Source organism: Rhea pennata, chromosome 27 (assembly GCF_028389875.1).
Source record: "Rhea pennata isolate bPtePen1 chromosome 27, bPtePen1.pri, whole genome shotgun sequence".
Lineage (NCBI taxonomy): Eukaryota > Metazoa > Chordata > Aves > Rheiformes > Rheidae > Rhea > Rhea pennata.
Window position 1 is genome coordinate 5691608 of NC_084689.1, and position 14179 is coordinate 5705786.

Below are 14179 nucleotides of genomic sequence, written 5' to 3' on the forward strand. Positions count from 1 at the left end.
CATGCTTAACACCACAGAACACATCTTTCTGGAGCTGTAGAAAAGGGCCTGAGTGTCATTAAAAAATAATACTTGCTGTCTGATTTGAGCTGGTGGTCAGCTGGGATGAGGTAAAGATGAGCACTGAACTGGAAAAGATCTGACAGCTCCTGGCTCTGTTAAGGCTATAAACTGGGCAAGTACAAAAAGAGCTCTGAACATAACAGTCATCTGTGACTTGACAGCAAAGGTCATCATCAATTGTTCTGTTTGGGATCTTAAAAGATGAATGAGCTTGAAACCTAACCTGTAACCAAGAGAAGAATTCTGCAAGATCAGCTAATCTCCTAAAACCACAAGGAGCAGCAGGTTTAAAATATTGTCTTGATAGTAAATAAGGCAAGGGTTAGGCCTTGATTTATCTTCATCATAGTGGGAATGCAAATTTTGCATTATCACTTACTACTGTTGCTCAGGATTTCTTTGAACATCATCTCCAAGAAGCATAAAATGTACTTACATTAAGTCCTCAGAAAATATGCTGGTTAACTTCAGACAACACAAGATTAAGAGACTGCTGCAAGAAATTTCTGTTTTGAAGTGGGAAAACTAGTACTACTGGGGGCAGGGGAAACTGAGGACGTGAGCTTCAGCAGCTCTGTTCTTGCAAAGACTTACTAGCTCTGAATTATGAGTATATATTTGCATGTGACCAGCATGCATTTGGGCAGAACATGTGACTTGTAAGTGGTAATCGAAGTTCACATTCACAATCAATCACTTCCTATGTGAGAAAGTCTTTTCTGAGTGTTGAAATGTGCCACTAACAAGCAGCTTGCTACCTCTGTTTATCAAGTACAACACTGATGCACAGAGAAATAGTGGGCAGATTTGCACAGGACTTTACCATTATCTTTAATAATGGTGAAGACTTTTTCATGTTCCGTTGTCTTAAATAAGAACTTGGGAATTGGGGTTCCTAAGATCTTAGTTCAGGCTTTATCTTTCCTACCTTCCTCAGAGTTGCAAGAGCTTTGTTTGCTGGCTCTTTATATGATCTATAGAAAGCACCCAATATTCCCCTTACCTCTCATTACCCATTTTGCCTTCTGGGCTTTTTCCAGCTTAGCCCACCCATCTCTGTTGCATCCATTCAAACCCAAACCTTTCAGGACCCCTCACTGAAACCTCTGGGGATTATTATGAGATTAAGTTAGCATAAGTCTGTGATCACAACTATGTTTACAAATGCATGTTGCTGCATTGGTGAAGGAGAGAATGAACAAGTATTATACCTTGAAATTCCTAACCTAGTTTGTGAGATACAGTCCATTTAATGTTGTTATGTGGCTTAGCAGTGATTCCTGGGAAAGCAGATGCTAGACAAAATATGTGGAGCCTTAAATTACTTGATAGCAGTCATGGATACTCCTATATATTTTCAACCGTCCAGATTAATTTTCTGCCTTGCCCTTTGATAGTGCCTGCCCTATTAACAACCACTTCATGCATCTTTTTCTGTTCCTGGTCGTGTTGCTCAACTAAGATCCACAAAACCATTAGCAGTGAAAAATAGGTCTATGTCGGTGGCCTCATTTACCCTTGGTATCTGTGCTTTTGTGCTGCTCGTCCCACTTGCTCAGGGTTTATGTGAGTCAAGGCTTGTCTTAACTAACGTATACATTGCTTTTTCCGACTGCATCTGCTTTCTCAGACTTAAGCAGAGTTTTACGTAGCAGGTTCACTGGGCTTAGATCACATACAAAGCCTGATGTTTCAACAGTTTTTGGTTCCTTGCAAAAGCCAGTTGCCTTATGGGGCAGTATGGACTGCAGCATAATGATTGTTATCTAAGGGTTAAAGCTGTCCTTGGGAAACCCTCTTTCTGGTTTAGGTCTCAGTGGGAAACAACTTTTACAAAGAAGCCATTAAATGCACATGCATTTCCATGTGGATGCTGAACACTACTGTGGCATAAACTGTGTTCAAGGAATTGTTTTCTCAGGAGCATCAACAAATGTTACAGAAACTTGGGCCCCTTCTCTGCTCAAGAGGAAAAAGGATGATGAGTGGCTCAAGACACAAAAATCCTAAGTATACCAGAATTATAAGCTCTTAGAGCAGCTTGTTCAGCCCCCTGTCAGTGAAGGAGCCTTCTGCCTATTCCGTCTCCAGTTTCTTCTCCAGTTCTGTCCATGTGATGGGGTTTCCCCAACATCCCTGCAGCATTTATTCCAGTCTAACAGATCTGACCATTAGGAAATGTTTTATGAGGCTTAATCTCAACTTTCCGTTGTTCCAGTTTATTCTGTAACAGCATGGACTGTGTTTGAATTGATGGGAGTTAGAATTGTGCCTGTTTTCACAGAAAAGTGCAGAGCAAAAACAGATGAGATGATGAAGAAATTAAGAGAAGTGAGTAAGAATTTGCCAAAGGCCTGTTTTTCAGTGTAGTTGCTGTTGTATTTATCAGTGTGGAATCTCTAAAGCCCCTCTTCTCAATTATTTGATGCCTTATTCAATAGATGCCAGGTAGCCAGGGATCCTAAGCACATAAGTCTTCCCAGATTGCCACCAAGGCATTTAGGTAGTGCTCAGTTAAAGAGAAGCTTCTAAGGGAAACCATTTTTAACATGGTATCCAGATCTAAAGGAAAGAGAATGGCTGGCTCTGACTATTGGACTACTGGCCATCATTTCAGCTTCTTCCAACTTGTGCAACTCTTCACAAATCAGAAAAGAAAGCATGCTCATTCTGCCATTATACTTGTTCTTTGGGTTTTTTTTGTTTTTTACTTTTGTTGAAATGATGGAGTAATTGGTAGAAGAGCTAGAACAGTCCCACAATGAATTAAATTGGCCCTATTAATACTGACATTTCACTGGTTTCACCCACTCCTGCCAATAAAGCCTTGATGCTGCCGGAGCGTACAGAAAGATGAGAGACAAGGAACAAAGCAATCGTGTCGCGTAACAGCTACTGAATATACTGACAGCCAAAGAAGTGTCTTACCTGGCTTTGCAGATGTGGGCAATGTCTTGTTAGAGTTTTGTTACATCAACTGTGAAGAAAGGAAGGGAAGAATGTCCTTCAGCAAGCAAGAAAATGCATTGATTTCGGAAAGCGCGAGGGGAACAGGCCACACCATCCAGTGAGCTGTCTGGCATTCGGTAACCTCCGTTTGCTGGTTTCTTTGAAATGTGATCTATTTCCTTCTTGTACAGGAAAGGAAAGAAGAGAAAATAAAAGCTCTTTAGCTCTGAAGACTGAGAGAGTTCTGAGAACATTTTCAGTGCCAGGGCATAACAGCCTCTTATGGAAGAGAACAAATTTGATGGAGGTAGTGAAGAGCTGTCATTATTTAAATAAATGTTCTGCTAGAGGAAGATGCTGCCAGAAGAGCAGCAAAGGTCTCATCTTGCCTGTAGAACAAATGTTCTTGGGGAAGTGAGTGCTTTTGTACAAGTAAACGTCTAGCCGTGCCATAGCATGCCCTTGGAAGTCACAAGGGGACAAGGAGAGTTCAGTCTCCTTGGATTTTCAGCATCCAACTTGGAGGCTACAAGAGAAAGGCCCTTTGTTTGGAGTTTCTTTGTGACAGCTTATGATGGTCAGGATCTAAATTCAATAATGCAAGAAGCCTCTTCTAGTCTTTTTCTTTCTGTTCCGCTCTCTAGCTTTGTAGTGCAGAAGTGTCCTTACTAAGAGCTGGGCCAAGAATTTGCCAACACCAAAATGATGCTATTTGGAATTGGAATAGTTTTCAGCTATTGCTCAAGGACACATCTCTCTTTTTCAGAAGGAAGAAGTGTTTGTGTTTCATAATTAGCCATGGTAAATCTCTCGTTACCATTTGTTAACTTGTTAGCTTTGAAGAGATGAGTAAAGGGTCAGTGTTCAGTGCCAGCTCTCAGTGAATGAGAAGAAAGGCTATAGCATCACGAGTGTCCCACACATTGCAAAGTATCAAACAAAGAGGGTCCCAGTAAGGTGGATGGGGAATCCCAATGTGTCTGTTACATGTGGAAGATTCTCTGCTGCAGAAGACTCTGCCATATTAGAAGTTTAGGTGAGGACAGTGGTGATGGCAAGTTGAGTTTGCTGATAATCCAGATTTTTATCGAGTAAAAGATGCCCTAATAGGGTTACATATGGAAAATATGGGCTATCCTTGAACATTACTTGACTGTAAGGCATCTCATTGCCGAATCCTAGTTGGAGTCCTGCGTTTACACTTTGCACATGTGGCAGTACAAGATACTTGCAAAGAAATGTTTCAAACAAAGCAAGATCCTGATATAGAGATATGAATCACCTAGGCACTTTGCAAGTGTGAAAAATGAAGCATCCTGACCCAGTGAACCTTAGTGTGAGCAGAACTCTTCTTCCTGAGCCTGTGGCAAGGCTCACCTGCACATTTGTCCTTTGTATGGAGTCCCCACTAAATTTAACACAAAATATAGTGATCTTGGCAATTGTTTTTTTCTAGTTGTGCTCTTCAAAGCTACTGGTAGCTCTTTCAAGCCGAAGTTACAGGTTTGGCGGACACCAAACTCAGTTTATCTAACACCTGGGATTAATTAAAAATCTGTTTCTTCCTGTTGAGCAATTATTTTGCATGTCTCTCCACTAGTGGAAAATCGAAAACATTTGTATACATCTGGTTTCCTTCACAGGTTCTCAGCAGCCTGCAATATTTGGGCTACAGAGCGGTTTATTATAGTGGTAGCTAAAAGGCAAAAGGGACTGTTGTTGTGTTAGGTACAGTACAAACAAAAACTATTAGTCCATGGTGAAGTAGTTAGTCCCAAAATGGTCTTGGGGCCAGGCTGCGATGTAGAGCCGGAACTGGGAAGTTTGCCCAGGCCTTACAGTTTAGACATAGCAAGAGCCTTTTTATTTTATGTACAAAACAATTACACAAAATGACTCCTCCAGGCCTCAGCACCAGCCCTTCTGTGCTTTAATGCCAGCAACAGTTCTTCAACCTTTCAATCCTTAAAATGAGCCCTGGCCTCTGTGTGTCCTGCAAGCTGCTGTTGTATGCTGCTGCTGAGCATCCTGAGTGCATTTGGGCATTTGCCCACATGGCTAAGAAATTATGGTTGTCATGTTTGCCTGGAAGTATTGCTCTTTGCTGTGTTTACCCAACGCCCGATGAGGTTCAGCATGGCATCCCTGCAGAGGTTTTGGCAGTCAGGTGCTGTAGCCTGGATTTTGCAGATGCTGTGCGCTGGGGAGCCGAGTGTGCAACCTCTGCCCCATGCAGCCACACGAGGGTGCAGTTCCACCGGGCTGCTGAGCCTGCGCTGGCCTTGGGGACCCGGGGCTCCTCCTCTGCCACCCCACGTGAGTGAGGAGGCAGAGGAGCTAGAGAGGATTTCAAGGCTCTCCTGAAAACGTGTCCTCCTCTCCTTATCTCAGAAGGAGAGGGAGTGAGAGTGGCTCTAGTTGGCACTCTCTGATCTTGGAGAGAGAGAAGCCTGGACTGAACTAAGACCTTATTTCTGAGCTAAAGATTTTGCTTGGCCTGGTACTAGGATGAGAGAGGCCTCAGAGCAAAGCTGTGCTTTGTACAGGGTTAGGGAGGCTTCAGTACCAGACGTTTACAACCACACAAAATCTGATACTATTTGTCAGGACTCTCTAGCACTATATTTGCTATCCAGGATGGATCGCAGCCTCTGCTGCAATGAGACCCTATACTACAGGAAAGAGCAAGTAGCCCTGGAGAGGGAGAGAGGTAGCCCATGGCTGCTTGCTCCTGAGCAGGAAAGATGGTATTGCAACTTCACTCCCTTTTAATTGCACACAGTGTCTTTGAGGGTGAGCTTCATCAAACAAAACTCCATTGAAAGCCCCTTGTCTGGCACTGGGCCACACTCTGGGCAATTATTTTTTGCATGGCCAGAAGTGACACTGCTCAATTAAAGCCCAAATACTTTGTTTAGTTGCTCTTTCATGTATGCTCTGGTGGCTTGGACGATGGCTAATGCAGCCTGAAGAGGAAGGAAACAACTCTTTCCACTCAGCCAGGGAACTGGCCAGAAATCCAGCCCAGCCTCCTTGAACTCCATTTTCAAAAAGAGATGTAGGCCATGCCCATAATGAAGAGCAGTTCTGGCCTGATGTTTGCTCTTGTTGTGTTTTCTGTCTGTGATTGGCCCTGAAAGACCCTGTTCCATTCTCACTGCATGTCATCATGATGTCCTTGCTCCAGACTGATGCTGCACCAGAAGTGAACTCAGGGCTTGCACATGCGCAGTCAGGCCTCTGTTTCTGGGATCAGAGGATATTTCCTTTCATTATTGCTGTCTTGAGGGTGTTGGGACCAGCACACCAGCTAGTAGACAATACCAAATACTTAGAATCCAATACTCAAAATTTGGCAATACCAGATACTCCAATATTGGAGGCTCAGGAAGTCCCAGAGCTGCAGAGCACTGACAGGTGGAACACCGTCTTCCTCTTCCCTGGGCATCTTGGCCACTGTCAAAGGTAGTAGGACTCTGGGCAAGATGGACTCTTGATTTCAGTCACTGCAGCTACACTTACGTTCTCGTGGGTGAAGGAAGATGCTGGAATATAATTCCTTTCTCGGACATCTCCTGCTGAGATCACGCTGCTACCCCATCAGAGGAATGGAGCTCAGAGGGGTTCAATAAGTAAGTATTTGTGCAGATTAATGAAAGGAAATCTATTATGTGAAAAGATACAGCCTTTACTTCAGAGTTAGTTTTGCACTTTGCTGTTAGCCAGGAGGATATACTGTGAAAAGAACTGCAGGTTCCTAATCTTCTTAATCCTATTCCTTACGCATCCCATGGCCAGCATCTGCTTAGGTTGTAGGGCTTGCCAGACTTCTGATTCCTCCCATGGCTTGTCCTGTGCTTCATTCCCATCTGACAGACAGATGACTGTGAAAACCTGTACTGGATGGTGCCAGGACCTCTAGCTTGGCACCTAGGAGCCTTGGCTGCACAGGCCTGTCCTTTAGGGCCTGCACATACCTAGAATGGGCCATAGCAGAGCACACAGAAGGGTCTCACATTCAGGGAATTTGATATGATTTAGCTTACCTCTTCCTGTGCTGCATTTCACCACTTCACTCCCTTCAGTCAATTCTTCTCAGGGCAAAAGGTCCCTGTGGATAGTTTTTGGGCTCCTCTGTTGACAGAGATGGGCTCAGAGTGGAGGTCCGGTGCCTGATACTGCACTTTTTTGCTATGTCTGTCCAACATGGCCTTCCCCAGAGCAACCTCTATATCCGCAGGGAAGCTGCTTAGCACGTGGCAAGTTGGAAGGGGCCTTTTCTGTAATATTTGCAGCATTGCCATGTAATTCTCTCATCACCAAGGTTTACATATTCATCTTTCTAATCTCAAAGAGGTCTCAGATGGAAGAAGGAAATGAGCTCCTGCCTGTTATTGTTAAGTATTGTTTTATGCGTCCTGAGAGACAGCTTTGTTTTAAAACACGCAGTATTTAATTATTTGCAATGTTTATTCCTTACTTTGGAAATGTATTGTCCTCTGTGGCACACTCTATGGTGGCAATAGAAATTATGGCGTCTCTATCGCCAACAGGGATAAAATGATGTAATTGGGAAGGGAAGGAACATTCTAAAATGTTAGCAAACTCTTGAAGGCTTTTTTAAATTTAATGCCAAAGTCTTAAACTCCTATAGAGTAAAGTTGTCCTTACTAAGGTCATTTCATCAGACTTGCACTGGCTTTTTTAAAAAAGAATTTTTCAAAGCTGCAGTTAAAATGAAGGATGGGAATTATTATTGTTTTGGGCTGACTTGCTTTCTCTGTTCCATCTCCTGTGTGTCACCGTCAGCCTGATCTTTTTTGCTTTATCACTTTTATTTGGGATATTTTATTGGCCAAGTAGTAGGCTTCCAGCTGTGGTGCTTTGGTGCTCTGCAAACACAGACAGGGCTAGCCGGGGAAAGACGTTGCCCATTTCTTTGCAGAACAGCTTAGCTGATTAGTTTTATACTGTTGCAGGAAAGACCTGCCTTCTGCACTGATGTCAGCAGTCAGGGCGGGACTTTTACAGTCCTGTGGGTTTGGGATTTTTTTTTTTTTTTTTTTTGGATAATCCTGGCAAAATTCCTGAGCAAAGGGTTTTTTCCTTTTTTTTTTTCTTTTTTTTTCTTTTTTTCTTTTTTTTTTTTTTTTTTTTGAGCAGCCCCTATACATGCTGCCTCCGAGCTGCTCTCTTATTACTGCTCACTTCCTGAAAGGAGACTTTTTAGGAGAGCCTCTAACTCTAGCACTGCCCGACTCTGACAGAAGAAGATTATTGAGGAAGGCGACATAAACCCTCAGCCTGGAAACTTTCTGACACAAGCAAGACTGAGAGGGAAAGAGAAGCTTTTGGCTGCTGTTGGGAAGAAGAAAAAAAAGGGGAAAGAAGCTCAAAGAATTAAAAGGGGAAAAAGAAGAAAGAGGAGAAAACGCTAGAAAAGGTAAAACACTCTTTAAAATAATTTTTCCAGAGAAAACCTCTTTGAGGTTGGAATGGGGTGGTCTGGGGTGGAGGTTATATGAATGTTCTTTGAAATCAGAACTGTCTCACTGGAGAAGGAATGAGCCTGAAGAATATTGCACGCTGGAAAAACATTTATGAGTATGAAAACCATGTTCACCCTTCTCCAACATTCAGAGTTTCCATAAAAACTCCGGGTTGTGTTTCAAAGTGTCTGCAGACAGCAGGAGTCAGGCATCTGCATTCGCGCACTCTCAGTCTCTCTCGCCTCCCCCTTTCTCCACACCGCTCTACTTTTTTATTGCATTAAGCCATCTGATCGCATGTTTGCTGCTCTAAAGGAGAGTTCTCTTATGCAGACCTGCTGTGGGTGAAACGCTTAATTACAGAAAGTGAAAGCTATAATCCCTGTTGGAGAATTATATGTTTCTTGCTGTCCTCATTCCTGAGAATAAACACACATTGCATTCCCTTTCCCGCTTTCACTGTCTCTCTCCATCTCTAGGAGCTGCCAATGCCTCTTTCCCTCCCGTACGATGTGGTCAGAGGATTATGAACTGTCTGCCCTGAAAAAGCTGCAATGTCATTAACTTCATCTGTCTCACCAGGCATTTGGCCCTGTTGCACTAGCCATATATTTTGCTGCTTTGATTATATTTTAAAGGTTTTTCTTTAAAAAAAAATCCCTCAGACCATGTTATTTTAAATATCAAGGTAAATATTAGTGATGGTGAAATGCCAGAAGATTATCTCATTAGAGCTGAAGGAGCTGTACTATAAATAGAAAGGAGTTTATAAAATAACCTTGGCAAATATTTTTCAGAGGGGAAGAATCAAATCAAGAGGGAAGTATAGAGACTCACTGATTTGAGCTACACTTCAGGGCAGGTACCTTGCTTTGGCGCCAGCTGCAGCTGTGCAGTAAAATTTAAATTTTCAAACTGAGACAAGCTTTTGGAGGTTTTTCTGGTCAAGTGTAAACACGGATGTAAATCTCCGGGGACTCTTTCTTTTCCCTATTTCAGTCCATGCCAATACTCATAATCGGCTAGAGATGGCTAAGCCACTTCGGAGAGATCTGTTTCCTCTTCTGTTTATTAATGTTGTTAGCAGAGCTCGCACAGTGACAGCGTGCAGTCGCCTGCATGAGGGGTGGTAGCGGGGCGATTCTTGCAGTTTTGTTCTGGTCTCCTTTCCACCAGATGGTAGAAGGGGCAATGCCTTATGGGTCAGCTTGGGTGCTAACCCAGCTTGCATCAGAGTGCTCCCTTTACTCAACAAAGCTTTGTCTGGTCTAGTTTTAAATGCTGCAGTCAATGAGGCTTTCTCCATCTCTTGGGAGCTTGTTCCACTATTGTGAAGTTTCTCCATATTTGGAACGTGCCATGTGGGTTGCTCCATCCTTCCCTTCCCATTGTTCTTGGTTAGACCCATGGGCAGCACCCTCTCATTTCCTTCCCTTCATTCAACACTTAAAACCTCTGGTACTCGTAGGTGTGCTTCTCCAGCTGTACCCCCCAAGCAGCTGCTTAGTTGGTAGATGGTGGAATGACGAAGGTGGTGTAATCTCATCTTGTAAATCCTACTTTTACCTGATAAGACAGTGGAGCAGAACTGTTTTGCTTGGCAGAACACCCTGATAAGCTGTGAATGATCGATAAGGTGAAGCATGACACTAAGGGAAGATACTGCTGCTTCAATGGGAGCAGTTTCTGCTACTCATGTAAGGGACTTCTCCTTTTAAGTAAAACCTGTAACAGGAGAGCCTCTGTTATTTCTGATGATTCAGGACCACTAAGAGACTGTTTCTGAGGGGAGCAGGTGTAGTTACAACATGCAGCCCTGGTCCGGAGCCAGTGTGTGCAGCTACCTAGAGGAGCAGCCCTATCGAGGGCTTTCTAGTGACTTCAGCATATGCCACATCAGGCCCAGGCAGAGGAGAATTCTCTCCAAGCACTTATCAAAAGCTTATCAGAACCCCCCAACTCCAAAAACCACTTTTCTTGCCAAGTTTCCAGCAATTAGTTCATTCTAAAGCAGAAACACTGCAGGATGTATTTGTCACGTCCTGTCCTGCCCTAGATCTAGAGTTAACACAAGTGAACTTAAGATAAATAGAATCTGAAACAAATTTGTTGAGTTTTTTAAAAACAGTTCACTAGTGTTTTGGATGATGTATCAGCTTAGATATGCTGAAGATATGTAAATCGAAAAAATGTTGGCTTGACCCCATGACCATAGGAAGTGTTTACAGGGCAAGTAATTGTAAACATTTCCTGGGAATTTGTAAGCCAGTCAGATCTGAGGTGAAGCTATTGCAGAGTGAGAAACATGAAAAACCACCAGCCTGTATATAGATCCATTTTACAGCACTGAAGGATTATTTTAAAGGAAGGCCATCAAGGCAACTCTTCCTATCTGTCTTACTCTAAGGTCATTTTATTATCTATAGCCAATTCAAGAATCAGGAGATTCTCCACTGAGATAACATGGCTGAAATATTTTAGATCCATATGACTTCAGGGGAGCTACATCAGTGGCACATGTTAAGGGCAGGGTCTCCATCCAGCTTACTCCGTTGCTGCTGCTCTCTTACCTTCTAGATTCACCCACTCTGGAAAAAGAGATGTTTGTGATATGCTGTGGCTGTATATTCAGCATCTTTCATCTTTCAGCATCATTTGTGATCCCCAGCAATTATCACTGTTGCATTTCTGCTCTACCATTTTAGCTCCATTTTTAAGGAGAAAATGATTTCAGACAAATCTATTCCTGTGCAATTCTACTAGTTCTGAACTCAGACAATCGTAAATAATCATTCTAGTCTTAATTGAACTTGCAAGTGAAATCTTGGTCTCCCGCTGTGGCAGTTTTGCCACTGACTTCAACAGGACCAAGATTTTACACAGAAGTGGCTTGCTTCAGTCAAAACCACAGTGAAAATAACCAGCTCACTCCTATCTGGGTTAGCAGGTTTTTATTCCCTAGCCATGAACTAAGGCAACTTCTCTGTGGCTGAGCATGGATAAATGTACTTGGTGGCCTTTTGGTTGCAGCTTCTTCATTAGGAAACCGCACATGCTTGTGAGACGCAGAGTATTTTCTGTTGCACCCTGCCATACCCTGTCAAATCCAAACCATCTGGGCCATATGTTTCCTTGCACAGAGAACCTGCAGGGAAGGGAAAAGGCCCCCCGAACGCTCAGCACAGCCTATCTCTTGGAGCTCACTTAAGGGAGCTGAAAACTGGGGAGGATCTGTGATTGTCCACATCTCTGAGGGCTGGAGAGAATCCATAACCTGATAGTTCAGTCCCAGCGGTGTATGCAAGAAGATCTCATCCTGCTGCAGAGTTTCACGGTGGTTCCTCCATGGAAATGTGTCTTGGGGTGTGTGGGAGCTCTCTGTCATGTGGCCTTGCACAAAAGCTGCTCCAGAATGATCACATGGTGTAGGGGCACCTGTGCTCTTGCACAGACTTTCTGCTTAACAGAATCACTTCTTCTCCCTTTGCCTTGGTTTCCTTTACTGTAAAATGAAGCTAGTAGTATTTACCAATGCACAGGAACACTTTGAGAAGACAGGGAAGGTTGAAACCTACTGGGATGTGATGGCAACAGCAACTATTGAGTTCTTGGAGATAAGCTAGGCTGTATGTTTGCATTATTGTATGCTTTAGGGACCTATAAGACTATGTGCTGTATGAGCATCTGTAGAGGAGCAGTCTTAGTCCTATGGCACTAAAAGTACATAGGCAGTCAGACAGGTAGAGCAGATCAGTAAAAGCTATCTCTCTGGCCAGCTTGTGCTCCTTGCATTAGTTTCCCTTTCTCTGTGTCTCCATGATGCAATAGCTTCTCTGAGAGAACACATTGCTTCTACTTTTCTGAAAGACACCTTGGTCCAGGCTTGTTTTTCTGCTTCGGGGCCCCACTCCACAGTTAACTGCATTTACTCCAAGCCACATCTGTGTGCAATCCTGTGAGATAGCCTGAGTTTCAGGATCTAAACTTGATCTAATGTCAAAGTTAACTCTGTTCTGGGAGAGGGGGTTGGACCAGAGGTCTGAAGCTCCTTCCAACTTCAGTTATTCTCTGATTCAATGTGGCAGGACTAAATGGGGTGCAGGAGACAGGCAATGCTGCGACTTGCACTCCTTTGGCTGTCCTGCGCTGTGCTATTGCTGTATGCAGCATTAGACGCTGCTGTGCCTTGGGGGTGCTATGGCCTGGTGGTTCACTGTAGGTCCTGCAGTGCTTCTCGCAGCCGCTCTGGGTGACAGGAGTTGCCTGTAATGCTCTTTTCTCTTGAGGGGCTGCACACTGCTGGAGGTACTCCTCTATGAGCTTGGTAGAACTCACTTGTTTCTCTAGCTTCAGCAAATAAGCCTGTACTGTAGCTGGATGTACCTCTTGCAGCAGGTGATGAGACAGACTGCAATGAGCACAGCACTTTCAATCAGGTGACCAGATGCATTGTGTTCTAGAGGGTCCCAGAACAGGTACAGCATGGCAGACACCTCAGATGTTGACAAATCTTCAGGACAGTTTGAGGAACGAGCCAGGTTTAGGAGTGCTGCACTCAATATGTGAGCTGGAAAAGGTCTGTGTGAGATATAACCATAGTAAACCTGGTGGTTTACTAAACTGAGACCCACGGCTCACCTCTTCCATAGTCCAGATCCTTCCTAAAGAGAGCTGGAGATAGTTATGCAGGTGAAGGGAGCTTGGTTTTGGCACAATAGGATGTTTGTCTTTTTGTAAGCCAGGAAATCTGTGCCTTGTGTTGCTCCGTGAGGGTTATGTATGTGGGTGCCTACTGGCTGCTGAAAGGCTGCTGGAGGAACAAGCCTTGCCAGGACGCGAATGACTGCATGGGGCACTTGCAGTGGATGTGTGTGCGCATCCCTGCCTGTTCAGAGGTGTGACCCTGAACACAAAGCATAACAGAGCAGCATTGCTTTGCTGTTGCAGAAAGACCATGTGAAAGAAGCAGCTTGCATTGAGGTTGATGAGATGTGGATGGAATTTTGACACTGAAACCCCCCAAAAGAAGGGATCACGGTGGGGCTGTTCGCTCTTGCACAGTGCAGCTTAGATGACTGAGAGCCGATGCAAGGGCTGTGCTCCCTTTGAACTGTTAACTGGAAATCAGACTGCTGGTCCAGTTTTTCTTGGGGGAAGAGGTTTCTGGCAAGCACAAAACTCGGGTAAAGCCCAGGCAGTTCTGTTAAAAGGGCTACAGCTCTAGATACACTTGGAAAAGGGTTTTTTCCTTGCTTTCTGAAGCTTGCGTACATGAAGCATACACATAGCTGTATGACAGCTGGTATGGCTATGCATATACAAGTGGCAGACTCCTGACAAGATCTCTGGAACGAATTTTCAGGTACTTCGTGCCTGTATGATGTTCACTATCCGCTACCTGCACAAGCACATGCACAAGAATGTGGAGAGAAGATTTATGAGGGTGGAAGGTTCATGCAAACATGGAGATGGCAGATTAAAAGCATCATTTTTACATGGAATATCCAGATATATCAATGGTACATGATAGCATGCAGGCAACACATGCAGAGGGCATGTGAGTACCACATGCAGACATGCCTGCATGTATCCTCGTATGGAGGTGGCATCTGCCCACGTGGATTGCACAGCCATGCACACACAGCTGCAGACCTGGTCAACATGCATGTGGATGGCAT

General features: G+C 44.0%; 2 protein-coding genes across 3 annotated transcripts in view; one reads left to right on the forward strand and one right to left on the reverse strand.

Annotated features, from left to right (window-relative positions):
• Nucleotides 1-3019, reverse strand: part of LOC134151769 (tyrosine-protein kinase ZAP-70) — a 29931-nt gene extending 26912 nt beyond the window's left edge. Inside the window, exon 1 of the mRNA XM_062596596.1 lies at nt 2992-3019. The gene's annotated coding sequence lies outside the window, so the exon portion shown is untranslated. The remainder of the gene's footprint in view (nt 1-2991) is intronic.
• Nucleotides 3020-8253: 5234 nt separating this feature from the next.
• Nucleotides 8254-14179, forward strand: part of ADAMTS10 (ADAM metallopeptidase with thrombospondin type 1 motif 10) — a 62745-nt gene continuing 56819 nt past the window's right edge. For both annotated transcript variants that reach the window (XM_062596291.1, XM_062596292.1), the window contains exon 1: nt 8254-8455. The gene's annotated coding sequence lies outside the window, so the exon portion shown is untranslated. The remainder of the gene's footprint in view (nt 8456-14179) is intronic.